Source organism: Anser anser (genome assembly GCF_964211835.1).
Source record: "Anser anser genome assembly, chromosome: 1".
NCBI classification, from domain to species: domain Eukaryota; kingdom Metazoa; phylum Chordata; class Aves; order Anseriformes; family Anatidae; genus Anser; species Anser anser.
The window spans coordinates 35076241-35081415 of record NC_139720.1 but is presented as its reverse complement, the minus strand read 5'-3'; positions in this window follow the sequence as shown (position 1 = coordinate 35081415).

Below are 5175 nucleotides of genomic sequence, written 5' to 3'. Positions count from 1 at the left end.
ACCTTGCCAAGTAAACTTAATACAATCCTGCTAGCCAATACCAGCATGGCACAATCCCCAGTTATACTGTAATTGAATTTTGTTTGCAAAGAAGATTCAGGGCCTTTCCAGCTTTTCTTGATGATAGCTTCTTTTATGATAATGAATGCAAGTGAAAGAGTAAAGGTTCTCTGATCACAGTCACAAAAAGATTCTCATGGCTTTGTGAGCCTATGGATTTGCACAAGAAGGAGACAGACACGTAGCTCAAGGAAGAGCTATTTTTCTGAGTGTATTAGAGTGTATGGATGTGGTGTTAAGCCTCCCTTTAGCCCAGGTTTTCTAAGGGATACATAAAAAGATTAATAGCAGAAGAACAGACTGTCATGCTCCTCCCTCATTTGAATGAAACACAGTGCTCACTTATTTTTCTTCTTTTTATGGACAAACCATTTCACTTCTGAATTTTTGGTGAAAATTATCTTTTAAATGAGTAAAGATATTTTTTTCCTATTTGAGGAATTAGGTTTCTGAGCATCATAATTGAGTAATAAAAATAAATTAATTATAAAAACAGATTTAGTTTTGAAAACTTCACTCACTTTTTTATGCTTGACACTGAAAAATGGAACTTATATTGATAATTTATGAAAAATGTTCTTTACATGTGTATAAGCTTTCCAGAAACAACACAAACAACATGTATGTGTACTGTACATGGGATATACATATATGTCAGCTCCATGTATGCCTGATAAAAACTGATGAAAACTGATGGCTACTAAAACAGATGGGGGAAAAAAAATAAATTTTACTTAACTCTATATTCAATGGAAAGTGTTTCCTTTAAGGAGCTATCAAGAAAAGTAGTCTACCATTGTGAATGGAGAGAGTAGCTTTTGCACAGTGTGAGATGTTTCACCCTTAGATACCATTTTACTCTGCATACCCCTCATATGTACCTGTTAAGGTGTCTCTTATTCTGGAATGTTGAAAAAGCTTAGATAAGAGGTGTAGATGAGACACCTAACTTGTACGGAACAATTTAAAACCCACCCCAAATGTCTATTTTACTCCACGCACCAGTACATGCTGGGGGCCACCCAACTGGAAAGCAACTCTGTAGAAAAGGGCCTAGGAGTCCTGTCCTGGTAGACACCAAGATGGACATGAGTCAGCAGTGTGCCCTTGCTGCTAAGAAGGCTAATTCTTGGCTTCACTGGGCAAATTAATCACTGGCATATCAAAAGGGGTGATCCTTCCATTCTACTCAGCGCTGGTAAGACCATGCCTGGAGTACTGTGTCTATTTCTGGGCCTCCCATTACAAGAGAGACATGGACATACTGGAGAGATTGCAACAAAGGGCCACCAAGATAATTAAGGCACTGGAGTACCTCTCTTTTGAGGAGAAGGGGACAGATCTGGGACTGTTCAGCCTGTATAAGAGGAGGCTTGGGGGGAGGGGTGCGATTGTCAAAGTACCCGAGTGGAAGAGGCAATGAAGGTAGAGCTAGGCTCTTTGCAGTGGTGCTCAGTGAAAGGGCAAGAGGCAGTGAGCACAAACTGGAACACAGAAGGTTCTTTCTAAACATCAGGAAGCATTTCTTTACCATGAGGGTGATGGAGCACTGGAACAGTTGTTCAGAGAGGTTGCAGCATCTCCTCCCTCTTTGGAGGTCTTCAGAAGCTGTCTGGATGTGGTCCTGGGCAAACTGCTTGAGGTGTCCCTGCTTGAAGGGATGAGATAACCTGCAGAGGTCTCTTGCAACCTTAACTATTCTGTGATTCTGTGATTCTGTGAGTCTGTGAAGTCTTAGATGCTCAAAACGCAATAAGGTGATCTTTATAATTAATCTAACAATGATGGGAAGCTGGAAAAGTCCATTTTAATGTGATTTTAAAGCTCCTAAATCACCTTACATATATATTCATTTTTTATTGTTCTTGTAATGAGCTCTCTGTTGAGTTATTCCCCAAAATAATGGAACACAAGCAGTTTTGTTTGTGTGTGTGTGAACATTGAAAAAGGAGGTCACTAGGAGTTTCACTTCTATAGGTTCTGAGATAGTTGACTCAGCTGAACTTATAATTAGTGTTTGTTGCTATTCTTTTTTTTTTTCTCCAGTCCTGACCCACAACATGCTTTAATGTTCAAATTATGTTTGAATTATTAGAAAGTATTCTTATTCACTGCTTGCTTTGACTAATTCTCAGCAGGCAGCCTTAAATTTTAGCAAAGATTTATAACTTCTCTTTGAATATTAAACAGGTCTATGCTACAGAAAGCAACAGAAAATTAGCATGAAGGTGAAAAGTCTGAATGTATATATATATATATGTATAATTATTATTTTTTCCCCTAATTAAAGATAAGTAAGTGTGCTGAGAATTCAAGAGATGCCTGGGATTCACCAATCCCAGCTTCAATGAATGGTGCAAAGATTGCATTTCTAATAATAATACTTTCCCAGCTGATGGGAGATTTCTGAACAAAGGTCATATCTGTGTAATTTAATGGCGTATCTCTGATTCTGCTATTTCTGTGTCATTTTTACATTGTCTTGAATTCCTCCTACTCATTCAGCCAGAGTTGACAATAAATAAATAAACAAACAAACAAACAAACAAATAAATAAATAAATAAGGAACACAGATCTATTTTCAATGCTTCTAAGAAGGATCACTGGTTTTGGCAGGTTTGCACAGATCTCTCATCATGTTTGTTATCTGTGAAGCAAATATAGACATTCTGAATGCAGAAAAAAAAATGAAAGGAAACCCAGAGCTAAACAAGAAATTGTTTAAAATGACAAAATCTATAACCTCTTTCTGGATGACAAGAGTGTTTAAAGATCCTCATTAAAACACCTCAGAAATTGTTGAAATTTTTCATTAACTCATTATAAGTCATGCTCATTTGACTTAGCTATACAGTGTATGTACAATTTCTGAAGAAGATTTAGAAGTAGACACGTGACGTTAGTTCCAGCACTCTTTTGGTACCACTGACCACAGGAATTACTTTAAAATCAACATGAACATCGAGAGTTGGAAACTTACAGGGACAAACTTTGGTTATTTTGATTCACATCCACAACAGTAATCCTAAATGTCACACTTGAGCAACAGAAGATTTAGAGCAGAAAGCTGTAACCCATACTTACTTCATAACTCTAGTTTTTCAAAATAATCTAAAAATCAAGAACATTTGAGATCCAAAGGCAGTTTATAGAAATTGATTGATCTGGTAGCGTAAAACTCATTTTTGAGAGACAGCACCAAAGTTATGTTTGGCATAACTGACATGAACTCTGGAGTAACTTTAGGACATGTTTTCCCAGGCTGGGGACTCTTCATCTTTCTTAGATCCTGGCTGTGAGGCAGTGCCAGGACAGGGTTTGTGGTAGAGTTGGAAAGTCTGCAACCTGTAGAGGCTTTCAGGAAATCATGCTCAACTTCTGTAAATCCATTCTTACAGAGAATTCAGCTCATATGAAAGTTTCAGTTACATGGCCATCATCTCTATATACAGCAAAAGAGATTCTTCGTGGTTGAAAAGTGAATAACAATGATGTTTACCTTAGAGAAGAAAAGGGCAATTGAGTGAAATGCAGCTCAGGAGGAGAATACACCAAAAAATACTCTAAAAGGCAGCTGAAAGTTCTCTCAAGCATATCCAGTGGATATACAAGGATTTGAACCACTGGGAAAATTACAGCCCTTTCTTTATAGATCGTGATAAGAATATCAGTCATTGCATTCATAATCAAGAGCACGTGAAAGAAAGTATGCCTCTTCAATGACCTACTCATGCTGCTGTGCAGAAAGTGTAAACAAATAAGATGGCCTGCAGATGGTGACATTAATATTATATGATGGACATATTTTGCACTACACAATACAGGTTAGACTTTGATTCCTTTATATGATGGACATATTTTGCACTACACAGAATAGGGTAGACTTTGATTCCTTTATGTATTGTTAAAAATGTATATCTAGACAAATCCTTCATGCTGCCAATCACTTATAGTCTGAGCTGTGTAAAATGAGTCCTTTTATTTTACTAGGACTTCTTCTGTCATCTGTTAAAATTCTCATCTCTCTTCCAGTGAAGCTGTGCTATCAATTGATATTAGCTAAAAGCAAGCACTTATTTTGTAGAAAATAAGATAAATAGAAGCAGTAAAATGCCATGGTGCTTAACACTATAAAGGAATCTATAGATATAATAAAGAATACCTAAGATCAGATAATGCCATGGAGGAATTAAGAAAACACATTTGTACAAACATTTTTCTACACATTTTGGAAAAACATTATCTCTTCTGGAAGTAATATGACTCCTTTCAGATCAGCCAAATAGCTGTATATTTATTCTATATTTTCTAGATACATTATAATTGGGAACTTCCCTTAACCCAATGCTAGAGATAAGTGCACAATAGTCTGGAGTATTTAAATTTGCAATAAAAAGCAGAGTCTATTCATTGCATAAATCATAATTTACATTAAATTAATTTACGAATCACTATTTTTTTTTTTTGCCTGCCAATTCCATATTGGATTTATGCCAGAAAGTTAGGTCAAGTTCTATAGGAACAGTTTTCCTGTGCTGGCAAGGATGACCGCTCAAAAATACAGAAACATCTCTGCTTCCTTTTTATAAGATTTCCATAAAAAAAAAAAAAATAAAGAGTACAGAACAGAAAATTTATGTGTTTATATATTAAATATTGCAGTAAAATTTATTTACTAATTACCATGTTTTACCTCTTGTAATAGCTGAGGACAGACATATTTCTTCAGTCAAGAACAGAAGATATAACTTTCTGTTCTAATACTTCATTCTGTTCTCCTCTCTGTTATATGTATTAGGGAGAAAGGTGGGGAGGGGCTTAGAAAGTGGCATACGAATGCAACATGGAAGGTAGATCAGTTAAGTTCTCTCTACATTGGTACTCTTTAACTGTTTTAATAACATTACTTCATGGTGGATTGTTGCCTAGGATATACAGATCAAAAAGTAGTTTTTTTTCTTGCTAGAAAGAGCAAGGCCAAGTCCATCAGCTTGGCTGTAGTATCTGATCTGCCTCATTTCTGTTCTGAGACAGCTCTTTTAAGCCATTCAAGTTTTTGATCTGCACAGCTGCTGCTACAGTTATTAGTATGCTACAAAGGAGCTCATTCTGGG